This window comes from Silene latifolia, chromosome 10 (genome assembly GCF_048544455.1).
Source record: "Silene latifolia isolate original U9 population chromosome 10, ASM4854445v1, whole genome shotgun sequence".
NCBI lineage: Eukaryota > Viridiplantae > Streptophyta > Magnoliopsida > Caryophyllales > Caryophyllaceae > Silene > Silene latifolia.
In genome coordinates, this window is record NC_133535.1 from 72,887,330 (window position 1) to 72,902,278 (window position 14,949).

The window sequence follows — 14,949 nt, forward strand, 5'->3', positions numbered from 1 at the left end:
GTTTGTGGCTGAGGCCTTGGAGGAGGAGGAAGATCCAGGAGAAGGGACGGTTGTCGTTCCGTCTTTGTCAAATTGTGCTTTTTCCTGGTGGCCTTTGTCCAGTCTTTGATCACATGTTGATCATTGGTTGTTGTCTGCAGAGATTTGGAAGTCTGATAATTGGGGTTCAATACCAGGGCGTCGCGCTACGTTGTTGCTTTCAATGGTCGCTGAATTCTGATGGAAAAACGCCGCAAATAGCTATTCATTAATTTTTAAAAAAAAATATTTTGAGGCATTGTTTTGCCTCAAACAAGCGTTACAAAATTTTGAAAAAAAAATTATTCAACAATAATTATATAAATACTCTCTAACATATTTTTCCACAATACAATCTTTTACATGATTTTAATAAATATTCTAAATTACTACATCAAATACAAGTAAAACACATACAATACTCTAAATTTAAATATAAGGGCACTAAAATACAACATTACTATGGAATTGAACTACAAGCGCCTGAAACAAATTTACAATAGTTACACCGAATCGCCAGCCATAAACATTCGCTCTCCATTACTTGCTTATTTCACTGTACTAAAAGATCAATGGAGAAGTCCACTCATTTCAAATGTGATAAGTGAAAGACTGAAAGGCACCCTTCTGTCTTACATTCTCACAATCAACTTAGTCCATTTGATCACCTCTAGCTTATTGTGTTCCTGTTGCCTACTGTTAAAATTTCCATTCTTACTATTTTTTAGAGCAATTTTTTTTGTATGTATAAGTGTATAACAGTAGTATAATATTCAGTTGGGTCGCTTTGCAGATGCCTTCATATGCTCCTTCCATGTTCCTTGGTAACTGTGACAGTGAAGGCATAAGCCTTGTATTGTACTTCAAGCTATCAAAGGATATCGATGAAGAAGTTCCATCAGAATTTATTGACAGCGTAAAGGTACTCGTGTTCAATTTATTTTTAAAACCACGTGATTTAGTAGAGGTATTATAAAGCTTCCGTTATCAACGACACGGAGAGTGGTGGAAAATGAAAGTGAAAAGGTTAAAGAAGGGTTCACCAGCAAAGAATCAAAGGTTTCTTTCAGAGAGAGGCTAAAAATATTAGCTAGCGTCGGAAATCCTGAAGATCTTCAGCTGAGCTCTGCTGAAAAGAGACTATTGAATGCGTACAAGGATAAACCGGTGCTATCACGGCCTCACCATGAATTCTTCAAGGTTCGAGAACTGATAAATCTTCTTACTGGCTGTACATTTTAGAGAAAATTTTGACTAAATTAGCATGCTAAAGTGTAAAATGCTACTATCAGCCTTTTGCAGTACGTAACTTTGAGATATTTAAATGACCAGCATATACTGCCCATGTAAAATGCTAGAGTGTAAAATTCATATACTGCCTATGTATATTGCAAGACCAGCATACCTAGACAAAAAAATGAGAAGATTTACACAAGTGAGAATGTATCCATAAAACTGGACAAGCAGGAAGTTTTAATAAATACAGAGAAGTATAGGAGCTCACATGTAACGTATTCCATTGCTTCCTTATTTCACGAAGCTCATTTATTTCTTTTATCCCCCACCAAAGTAGCACCCAGAGAATGCCAACATATCCGGCTCAAATCTGCACCAATTTTGAACTATTATAATTAACCCAATCCAAGTCAATTCCCCAAAATTAGCACTGTGAATGCACAAATGTAAAACCCTTTAGAGTATAACCTAACCTTGACCCCTGTATTGGTTTGGTAAATCTCAATGCATGATAATTAACTCGACACCGCAATTTTTGAAGTTCTGCATCAAGGTCGTTCGCTAGCTTGTAGTCAAACTTGTATTGCTGCACAACGTGAACAAAATTAATCATTGTCAAGGTCATTTTGATTAAGAAATTCTATTGACGCCATAATTCTCGATCTAGGATTGACTATTCAGGAAAAGATATACATTATTCAAGACCCTATTAAGATCTCATCAGATGTAATTAGACCAGCCAAAATTGAAACTATCCCGAAAAAAACAAGAGGTAAACCTACATCCAGATTTCCCATGTCCGAAACAACCCGATCAAAAATGGCTCAAATGAGTGATTTGATACAATCATACAAATCCTATTCTCCACGTCCAAAAATGGCCAATTGACCAGACCCGTAACTGCTAATCTAAGAGCTACCCAAACCCAAACTTACCTGTACATGAACCCTATCCGAGTTACAGTTTCATCGGCCTAATATTTCTTCTTCAGTTTCATCGGCCTAATTATTTTGTTCTTGTTGGGTTGAGGTCACTCAATGTTTGGTTTTGGCACTAATAACAGTCTCCATTGATTCGTTTGGGGTGTAGGCTCAAAATCAAGAGGAACTTCCTGAGATTAAACAAACTTGATTTTGCAAATCACGGCCAAATACCCACATTGGTGGCAATAAACGATGATTAATAATTTAAATGACCATATTGAGAAGCACATTTAAATTTAAATGATAAGAAATTCATTTATACATCAAAAATCAAAAATCAAATGGGTAAAAGGGAACAAACTGTCTAGTGGATAGTCTTCGCAAAAAAACCATTCTTGTAATTTCTTTCTTAATGAATGAAATGATACTTTTTTGCAAAAAAAAAAATAAAAAAAAAAAGGGAACAAACTCACAATCAAAACCCTAAGTTAATTAGATGGTAGATGACATGAAAAAGAAAATCCTAATTCAATTACCATGTACCTCAACCATATCAACCACTAGTAAATAAAACTCAAACTTCAAAATATTCAATTGAAATAATGAGCAATATATAATACCCGAATCGAGGAACAAAATTAGGGTACAACCATAAGGAGAAAAGACGCAAAAACGCAGTAGTTGGCGGTAAAGTGGCCCGTCCTGGTGCGCGATGGACGGTGGTGCGTGGTGGAGAGTAGTGGTTGGTCGCCTTGATCGTTGCAGTGGATTGAGAGGTAATTCCTCTCGTAGTATTGAATCCATGATTACTGAAGTTAGTTCCAGCCCAGATTTGATGGTCTTTGACAACATCTCTGAGTCCGACCCACCTTTGCCTGCCGTGTCTGCCGAGAGTACTGACCCTATCCCTCATTTCTCTGATGACAAACCGGCAACGTACTCATTTAATAAAAAGCGCACTAAAAATAATTTGCTTATTTCGTCGAAGGATTATGATAATTTGTTAGCGGGAAAAGATCTCTTCTTTTACCATGCAGGTTCTTTGTCTTACATGAGGGTTCGACCCCTCATCCCTGACAATTCTATCCAGACGGGAACTCCCCATGAAGATATTTCAAGGGTAGCAGAAGTTCCCCCCCTTTCTCCTTCTCCAAAGGAGCAAGATAAGCATTCTTCCGTTATTTTCGAAAATGTTAAGGTGGTTCAAGAGGATGTTGTTTTACAAATTGCTAAAAAGAAGCGGGTTTCATCCGACTCGGCTCAAGTTAGCAAGGTATCTGCGGTACAATTTCAGTTTGCTGCGGTTAGAGGAAATAAGACCATGAGTTGTAGGCGTAAGGCGAATTTTTCCGACCACCGCCCTCGTGTGACCCAGGCTAGTACTCGTAAGAAGAAAAGATCTTCGGTTTGTGTCGACTATTCTCTTGCTTTTTGCAGATTCACCAAGGAAGAGATTTTGATTAAGCGAACTAAGAGAAAGGAGGCAAACCTTTTCCACTTCGATGAGTTTTATCATCCTCCCTACAAGAAGTGTCGTCTCACTTTTTCTGTTTCATGTTCATGTAACGTTAGTTCGGTTAGTTGGGTTTCTAGTACTCTAAAGAACTTCGGTACGCCGGGGTTCGCTCTGTAACTGACTTTCTTTAATTTAATCTCAGTTTACTGGTGTCGAGAAGTGTGAGACTGTGAGGGATGAAGGAAAGAGCTGAGAAATAATGAAGGAGTTGCTATCTATGACACTTGAGAGGGATGAGGGTTTCTTGCGTTTGTTTTAATAAATACTAGTGTAACACCCGTGAAAATTCACGGGATTATTTTTAACTTTTAGAAAGTAAATTTATTTATTAATTGAAAATGAATATTACTCGGTATATTTAATATTTAATCATTATAAATAAGTTCTCGGTGTATCTATGTTACTTTTTATGAAATAGATTTCGGTTGAAATTACTAATTCATACGTTTATCATCTACGATGTATTTTAAACAATTGTGAAGATACATTTATCGAATTATGGAACTCATTGTTACGATGTTATTGTGACTAACACATACTAATATTGTTATCACTTTTATTACGGAAAATTCACGTGGTACCCTCAAAATTTGTCATTTTGCACGTGGTACTCAACTTTTTAAGTTTGTGTACATAATACTCTTCATGTTTAATTTTCATGCACAACATACCCTTTTTGTCGCTATAAAAAAACTCAATTGCGCATAACTCCTAGACCGAATTCAGAATAGGGTTTTTTTAATGGAAATCTCAAATCAATCATATCTTTGATCTTAAATTTCCAAATGACCATTTTTTTTTATCAATTTATAGATCTCGATGAGGTAATCAATCTGGAAAAAAAAACGAGTCAATTTTGATTTCTGGTATTTGATTTATGCTCATTTGAAAATTTTAAAAACGATAAAAAAAGTACGTTGTGCTTGAAAATCAAATCTCAAAGATATCATGTGCACAAACTTAAAAAGTTGTGTACCACGTGCAAAATGGAAAAGTTCGAGAGTACCACGTGAATTTTCCGCTTTTATTATAATTGTTGATGGTACTACTGTTATTTTTACTACTACTGATGCTGCTAATATTACTCGTTGGTACTGTTGTTAATTTATGACTCGTGTTGGGATTAGAGTTACATTCATCACGACATTTATTCAATATTATACAGATTTTGAACATGGGTTATGAATTTGAACTTGTGTTACAATACAAAGTTTACGGTTGATGATTTATGATGGGACGTGCTTTTTCACATACGAATTTTACTCTTTCACATACACCTTTTACAATTATACCTTTGTCATTTTTTCCTCCCTCACTTATAAAATTTACTCATTTTACCTTCATATCAATCATATGATCAATTTCAATTGATGTGGAACAAGTTTCTGTCTTTGATGTGGAACAAGTTTTTGTCTTTATTACTATGCTTGCCTGCACTTCCATCTGGGGTGGTGATTTTGTATGATTAATTGTTTTAAATATGTCATACAGTTGTATGTAACCATTACTTGCAACACGGTTGAATGCTATTGTAAGTGACCGGTATAAAATACTTGCAGCCATAACCGTCCACTACTCTAACCACCGCGCCCTCCACTAACCATAAACTCTAATTGATGATACTCCGTAATTGACAAACAAGTAAACATATTAATTTCAATAACCGATAAACCCTTATAATTTCAACATCATATATTAATAATTGCAAAAAAATGGGAGAAATATAATCCATTATTTAAGTTAGAATAATTAGATTCAATTTTTGGGGAAAAAAAAGCTCATACTCCGTATAAGACTATTTGTTTAGGTTTGAGGAAAAGGGGTATGATATCGAAAGTTTTTGAAAAAATGTATATGAAAAAGTAAAATCCGTATGTGAAAAAGTAATTCCGTTTATGATTTTTGTACATCAAAATATATCATATAGCTAAAATAAGTAACATGTTATGTGAAGGAAATGTAGATTCATATACATATTTAACATACTCTTATATGTCTAAATAATTTGTCATAAAATTAAAACGGATCTTATGCATGCAAACAATAAAATAAATAGAGGAGAAATCATGTCCATACATTGTAAATTTCGGCTATTAGGGCACAAGAGAGATCTCCTTTCTCTTCTTGTTCTTGAGCTTTTCCAATGGAAGAACAAAGATCTAAGTGTAAGATCTCTCCCTATGTATTATACCCAAGGCTCCTCTTAATTAAAATTAATATTACAAGTACTAGTTATAATATTAATCAAGGTAGAAAAATGGAACCAAAATATTTATAAACTTCTTATGTATTTCGGTTTTTAGAGAGATAATTAGGAGGATTTTTCTTCTCTCTAAAACAATATTTTGGATGATAGAATGAGAGTGAAAATAATACACTACCTTTAGTATATTATTAGGCAAAATAAAAGAAAAACAATGATCACATTTTTCTTCCCAAAACCGTGTAAGAGGAGAAGGAAAAGGAAGCCAATGCATGGACTTGTTGCTCTTAACAATGTTCATAGGCTTGCATGGCTAGACCTCTAGTTCATCATTATGTTTTCCACTAATTACACACAACTTATAATTAGCTAAAACACCTTCTAATTTTCGGCCCTTTGCATAATATGGTGTCCATATTATTTTTGTCAATTGTCTATATGTTACATGTCACATGTCACATATATTTGTTATGTATTTTTAACTTATTAAAAATCAACGTATTATTAAAAATACGTCATATACAAAATCGACTTAGTAATATCATAATTACTTGTACCAAAAATATTTTACCATTTATAAATCACAACAGATTGTATTTATAACAATTCATTCAAATTTAATTGTTACATTAAACAATTTATTTCATCCGAGTAATTATACAATTTAATCACTCAGACCGTATCTTATTTAATCACATTTCAATATGATACGTAAATTATACTTCCAAAATCGTCCGTCAATTTTCTAGTAATTTAATTAACTCGTAACATTATACGATTAATTAAATAATCAATTAAGAGTATTGCCCTTTAGGTATGACCTAGGGGTCAACTGATCACCACCGTCACACGACAGAATAATGTCAAACTCTAGTCGACCAATCATTACCGATATATGTTGACCGATTGACATAACAAAATTACTTCCCAATTGTATTCATTTTAATGAGACTTAAACATGTGATCATCATGATCAACAGTCGTGATCGCATTATTGTCGGAGGACACATATTCCAACAATCTCCCACTTGTCCTCGACAAGTGTGCGTCACCAATTCTCTTGTCCTATTACTATCTCCCACTCAATGCAAGGTGTCTTTCAGGTCGTACTTGCAAGTGATCATATCGAGAGTGGTTTCCTCGATCCGGAGAATAACGATTGACCGGATTTATCCACTCTGGATACCTTCCGAGCGTGGCCACGCATTTCCAGTTCATTACTCCTCGAGTGGCCCTGAGATATTGTTATAACCCTGACTAGGGGTGGACAATTCCTATCGCACTCATTCCCTTCGACTAGCCACAGCCATCATAACCCAAAATATGCCCATTTGACCCCATTTACGAAGGTCGTAGTAACACAAATCAAAGTTAATCTGAAACTGTGCCATCTTAGGAGAATAGTCTTTAGTCAAGAGAATCGACTCATTTGAATACTATAGTAGCTCTCGCCACGACCAGTTTGTATAAATTTGCCAGAACTCTATAAGCGGTCATTTGGCCCGACAAAATGTTCCTAACAATCTGCCTATGTGATCGACTAGTCATCTCACATGACGGTATGGCACTTGAACTTGCCATCAATCGCCTCACACTCTAGTCACTTCGAGACGTCACCTCATATAAGTAACTATGGGCAAAACAATGTTAATCCATGTTCACTTTAACGGGGTTCAATTGTCTCTACAACCCGTTTGGATATAACAATGTTCAAGGTGAGTTAATAATAACTCAAACGACAAGTGTCGACATCACACTCGGGTAGTCAATATCATATTACAACCTTGTGATGTTTATCATAAGTGTAAACACTTATTGATTGCAATAGAAGTTTAACATCCCATGTGTCCACGTGTTCAAACTTCTTACACTTGCAATTTCCTTCACATTCATGTTCTCATACCATGAATTTTACCAAGCACACATTAAGGTTCTTGACCTTGGTTTTGGTTCTTTAACTTGAAAGAACTTTCTCATCGCTCATCTCATAACGAACGAATTTGCGATGAATAATATAACTTGTACCGATCAAGTATTCCATCCACACACAATGCACTAGGTATATGTTTTGTAGAATCTTGTAACAATTGACAAGATTATTAGCTTAGTACTTCTCACAAGTCCTAGCTTTATTAGGAAAGATTGTTTTGAATAACCTCTTACTTAACCAAGCATCTTTCCAAAACTTCTCATTTCTCTTTTATGGGCTTGAAAGATTTGGGATTCTCATGAATCCTCATATGTGTTCGGATTTTCTACAATTTGTGCAACCTTTTGACACACAATAGAACATTCCGTCAAACACTGAAATCGCTCATCGGATTCTACTTGAGAATTCATGACGTTTCTATTTTGGCTCACCAAGTCTATCATCATGCTCTTATGCATATGATTTATGATTGGACATGTACATGATTATTCTAATGGCGGAAACATTAGTTACTAATAATCATGAGATCAACCGTTCTTAGGTTCAATGAACTACCATGACAAGTTAATGGTAATCCCATTTTCATTCATACGAATAACCTACGCGTATGTTGATTGATGTGTGTATCTCTTAATACTAATCCAACATCCCATGATGTAATTGGATTCATCATTGTCCATTTTCATCCAGAATTGAAAACTCGAAAGCTTCTTTATGAAAGAAGGTATTAGCTCGTCATTCTTTAATGAGTAATGAGTTTTATACATTCAAGGATGATAGCTCCCACTAAATCCCATGTCTTCACAACTCCCACTCAATTCTACATATTTCAAAATTGACTTCTCAATCGAAATTTGTCAAGAATATAAATATAAATCGCTTTGCCAAGTTACTAGGATAAAACCATATATGTTCCCATCATATCCTTTCAAAATGCCTATTTTGAAGTGGTCTCATCTCAACCTTACGGAAAGAGATTTTAAATCTCTAACACACTCATGTCATAATGATGTGTAGCAATGTCATTATTCAAATACAAATAATATTTAGAATAGGTCCTTCGGAATACCCTTTCGGAAGGAGGTTTAACCATTTCATAGCGAGGTTAAACAATGACATTTGCGTGGTTAAAACGTTGGCTATTGAAGATATCGGAATATCAATCTTTGCAACTTGATCATAACTAATATGTTACTATGACTCATTTAGGCTCTTAAGTAAAACTCATGATTGAAACTATTGGTCAATTGATTCATAACCTTAGTCAAAAGCTTGTTAAGACTTTACATTAGTCATTTTTTCTTCCAAAACTTCTTTTGGTCTCCTCGTGTAGTTATCTTGAGAATAAACTCTTATGATTACTTCACTTGGTCTCTTAAGTCATTTAGAACTAACTTGAGACTATAGATCTCATCTATTTGGTATGCTATGTAAATAGATATACCTTCATTCAAATCATTCTCTCTTGCGTAGATCTTCATTTACACAAGTACACAATTATATCTTGCCTTGTGTGTTGTGTCCTCATTTTTCTCCCACTCTATCTTTAGAATAAATACACTATCGATTCAAAGATAGCATATGAGACACAAATTAATGATGTTGAAGTATAAGGAGAACTACCTCATAGGTTGACTAATAAAGAAAAAGGATTTCATATATGTACTTGGTGATTGACATTCCTTTAAGAGAGTTCATAGACTCAAAATCGCTTTATAAATGATCATACACAAGCATTAAGCATGTGGACATATAATGAAACCCGTCATTATATTTGTCTATTAGATCACTTTAAGTGAATAATCTTATGTTTCAAAACGCAAGCAATTTAAAGATGAATTTTAGAACAATAAAAGGATAAATGATAAAACGGGTGACTTGGGTTGCAAACCAAGTCACCATCATCCAAAATACAAACCATTATCCAAAATACCTTTCCATGTCGAACACGGAAACTTAAAGTTCTAAAAATTCAAAACATAACTTAAAATAAGACAATGAAAAACAAAGCTCCATAAAAGCTATCCTTAGCTTCTCCATGGTTTATCATGCTTGTTTTTCTTTTCCCTTGTCTTTGCTTGGTGGAGGCCCTATTTACAATAAAAAGGAGATACATTATCACAACTTTGCATCATAATACCATAGTTGAATTAGAAACATAAAAGAAGGTTAGTCATTTACCTCTTTGGAGTGATCTTTCCAGCTTTGATATCACCAAGGTATTTGGAACAATTCCTCTTCCAATGTCCCATGCCATTACAATAATGGCATTTGTCAAGAGGACCCTTCTTGACTTTGGAGGTGCTAGCTTCACAAGACTTAGCTTTGGTGAATGTGGGAGCTTGCTTCTTGCCCTTTCTCCCATTCTTCTTGAACTTCCCCTTACTCTTAGTGCTTATGTTAAGCACATCCTTGGGAGGGTTCACATTTAACCCCATGTCCCTCTCGGCTTGCACAAGTAACTTGTGCAACTCCTCAAGAGACACATCCTTGTCTTGCATATTGAAATTCACCCGGAATTGCACATATGCCTTAACCTTAGACAAGGAGTGTAGAATCCTATCTACGATGAGTTCTTTGGGGATTTCAACCTTTTGAATCTTCAAGGTCTCGACAAGCTCCATGAGTTTGAGCACATGAGGGCTAACCTTTTGGCCCTCTTTGAAGTCGAGATCAAAGAATGCCGCGGCCGCCTCATATTGGACGATCCGCGGAGTTTGTGAAAACATGGTCACAAGTTTGGAGTAAATCTCATTAGCATTGCCCATTTTGAAGGCTCTCCTTTGGAGTTCCGCCTCCATCGCAAATATCAATACATTTTTCATTGCGGCGGACTCCTTTTGGTAAGCCTCATAGGCTTCCCTAGTGGCCGCGGTGGACCTAGTGGAGGGCTCGGGTGGAGAGGCCTCGGTAAGGTAACGAAGCTTGTCGTCACCCTCGGCGGCTAATTTGAGTTGGGCATCCCACTCGGAGAAATTTGACCCATTCTTTTCAAGTTTACATCGATCCATAAAGGTTCGGAGCCAAGATGAAGTAGCGAGAGGTGTAGCATTAGGAGTTGGTGTTGGTGTTGCCATTTGTTATGAAAAAGAAGTGGTCTACAAAACAAAATATAAGGAGTAAAACAATTGTCGTTTTAATAATACTCGTAAAAATGTATGATTTAAACAAGTTTTAAGCATTTTTCTAGTGACCTCTACCCAACTAGATAAATGATTCCAAGACCCAAATTCATATCGATTTAGGCACGGTAGGGCCGATTCATCCTTTATCAATATAACTCGGTGGATTAACGTTTAATCGATTCTACTCTTAGAACTCTTGGTCGATAATATTACATTAACATATATCTTTAGCCCAAAACACATTCGACAAGGGCACGGTAGGGCCGATACATCCCTTATCAAAAACTTTTGTTGAGGTCAATCCAAATTTCGAATAAATGTGTCCATGATCCAAATCCATATCAACTTGGGCACGGTAGGGCCGATACATCCCTTATCAACATGAATTCGGTGGATTAACATTCATCACCCACTTCCCCTACGTAACAAGGTTTGTACCCGGTAGGGCCGAGTGCACTCCCTCGCGAAATAGGTTTTCATGGTTTCTACTATTTGGTAAGGCTATATCTCAATTAATTGTTTTAGCGAGAGGTCATGTCAATTTATTATCTATCACGTTTTAAGTGAACTAAAGTGGTGAACTACGATAATTCTAATTGACACGGTCGATGAACTCGATCAAATGACGATGCATGTTTAGTTATGGCGATTTAGCAATGCATGTAACATAAAATAAAATGCAAGCATAAAAGAATAAATAAATCCTAGTATAGCCTTTCCTAAAATAGAAAAACTATTAATCTATTACATATTCGGAAACCAACTCCATTGGTCCCTTGAACTTCGGTTGTGGCACGCATCTCGAGGTAACACCGTCTTTATGTAACGCCATTCTTGAAGAAATCCGTCTTTAGGAATTCCGGAATGAATAAAATTACATAATAAATTACATAAATCCTATTATACATTTGTAACTAAAATAAAATAAATCTATTAAAATTACAAAACGGTGATACGAGATCACAATAAAAATTACAACCGAATCGATATTCCCATACATTTCGGAAATACCAATTAAAATCTAAGGCCATACTAAGTAAAATTACATAATTCAAAATTACATAAATTAAAATTATGACAATCATAAAGGAAAAATGCAGCATTATAATATGAATGAACATGCTCAATTTTTATGCTAAATCGCCTTTAATTAGCCAATATCGTATATTACTCGGTTTTTTACGGATTTGCGTGATTTCAACATTTTATAATCACAAAAATACATAAACTCATATTTATGCATGAGTTAATTACCCTAACCTCTTAGGACTCAAAATATAGTCTTCACTAATTATTTTGACCATAATTAACTTTTATTTACAAAATTGTTCATAAATGGACCAAAATTACAAAAATAAGCTATTAAACTTCAAATAAATCCAAAAATTTCAAATAAATTCAAAATTTGAAATTTAAATTCATGAACATTCTGGAAAAATTCCATGACACTCATAATGTTCAAAATCTCAGGTTAAAAATTTCGAAAATTTTCCGGAAAAACAATGTTGCGGTTTATCGATATTTAATAAAATAATCATAAAAACATGGAAAAATTATTTTCATTAACTTTTCAATTTTAGATCTGCAAAATATAATAAAATGCAACATTAGACGTTTTTCCTAAGTCATAGATTATATTTTATTAATTTTCATTAATAATGTCACTATTTATGCCATTTTTCTTCAAAAATTCATAAATCATGCTAAAAGACTTCTTTATAGCCAATTATTTTACACACATCTTGTAAAATTGCATGTGACAACATATAAATTTTCTATGACCAGATTCGAAATTTAACTCATATTAACCTATTTTTCTCTTAAATCCATATTTAATAATGAAAAATTCATTTTTCGAGCATAACAAGTGCAAAAATTATGAAAAATTACAGGTTATCTCAAAATAATATGTGTGACAACATATCCAAAAACCAACTTAAAATTCGAAGTATAGCTAATTTTCGCCCAAAAATGACATTTTTACTCATAAAATCACATTTAAATGTCATTATAATGAAATATGAACAATAAAAATCCGTAAAATTAACCAAAAAATCCTAAAACATTTTAGGACCAGAAATATTAACATGCATGGATTTATTTCGTGATATATCATAATAACACAAATTTTACAAGTTTTATTTGTTATTCATATAACTCGGAAAAACTTTTAACCAATTTGCATGCAAACAACCGTGGCTCTTGATACCGATTGAAGGAAATGTAGATTCATATACATATTTAACATACTCTTATATGTCTAAATAATTTGTCATAAAATTAAAACGGATCTTATGCATGCAAACAATAAAATAAATAGAGGAGAAATCATGTCCATACATTGTAAATTTCGGCTATTAGGGCACAAGAGAGATCTCCTTTCTCTTCTTGTTCTTGAGCTTTTCCAATGGAAGAACAAAGATCTAAGTGTAAGATCTCTCCCTATGTATTATACCCAAGGCTCCTCTTAATTAAAATTAATATTACAAGTACTAGTTATAATATTAATCAAGGTAGAAAAATGGAACCAAAATATTTATAAACTTCTTATGTATTTCGGTTTTTAGAGAGATAATTAGGAGGATTTTTCTTCTCTCTAAAACAATATTTTGGATGATAGAATGAGAGTGAAAATAATACACTACCTTTAGTATATTATTAGGCAAAATAAAAGAAAAACAATGATCACATTTTTCTTCCCAAAACCGTGTAAGAGGAGAAGGAAAAGGAAGCCAATGCATGGACTTGTTGCTCTTAACAATGTTCATAGGCTTGCATGGCTAGACCTCTAGTTCATCATTATGTTTTCCACTAATTACACACAACTTATAATTAGCTAAAACACCTTCTAATTTTCGGCCCTTTGCATAATATGGTGTCCATATTATTTTTGTCAATTGTCTATATGTTACATGTCACATGTCACATATATTTGTTATGTATTTTTAACTTATTAAAAATCAACGTATTATTAAAAATACGTCATATACAAAATCGACTTAGTAATATCATAATTACTTGTACCAAAAATATTTTACCATTTATAAATCACAACAGATTGTATTTATAACAATTCATTCAAATTTAATTGTTACATTAAACAATTTATTTCATCCGAGTAATTATACAATTTAATCACTCAGACCGTATCTTATTTAATCACATTTCAATATGATACGTAAATTATACTTCCAAAATCGTCCGTCAATTTTCTAGTAATTTAATTAACTCGTAACATTATACGATTAATTAAATAATCAATTAAGAGTATTGCCCTTTAGGTATGACCTAGGGGGTCAACTGATCACCACCGTCACACGACAGTAATGTCAAACTCTAGTCAGCCAATCATTACCGATATATGTTGACCAGTTGACAGTAACAAAATTACTTCCCAATTGTATTCATTTTAATGAGACTTAAACATGTGATCATCATGATCAACAGTCGTGATCGCATTATTGTCGGAGGACACATATTCCAACATTATGAACATCAAAACATGAATTAACCAAGCCGATATACGTGATCAAACTATTCAACATACGGAGTATAACTAAGAGAAATGGAGATATAATTACTCCTACTAACACAAATTCTAAAATATGACGGTCTTACATCGTAAGACGGCCCTTTTATAGAAAAAACCATTCATTTATTGCTATCGATAAAAGAGTAATTTTTTATATAAATGTATAAGATTACAATGATGTGAGACCGTCGCACGTGATAATTACTTACTGTAATACTAAAGTATAAATAAATCTATTAATTAAATAAACAATCAGTTAAATTAACAAACTAAGAGTATGGCTAAACTTAGCATTGTTGCCCTCACTTGCCCACCATCGTGTTTTCTATTATGATTAATGGATGACATTGATATCACTTTACACCCATAATTCATTCATCAAGCCCTAAATTTCTAAAGCAGTTAAGGAAGTCCTCACCCATCACAATCAACTAATCCTCCATTCATCTACATCATTAATAATAGT

The 14,949-nt window shown here is 33.9% G+C and overlaps 1 long non-coding RNA gene across 1 annotated transcript; it reads right to left on the reverse strand.

Moving 5' to 3' along the window:
- Positions 1 to 1,063: 1,063 nt before the first annotated feature.
- Positions 1,064 to 2,967, reverse strand: LOC141605678 (uncharacterized). Its single transcript, XR_012526425.1, has 5 exons — positions 2,798 to 2,967; positions 1,728 to 1,840; positions 1,523 to 1,624; positions 1,329 to 1,423; positions 1,064 to 1,247 (listed from the first exon to the last, which is right to left on the reverse strand). It is a non-coding gene; the product is annotated as an uncharacterized LOC141605678 (long non-coding RNA).
- Positions 2,968 to 14,949: the final 11,982 nt, after the last annotated feature.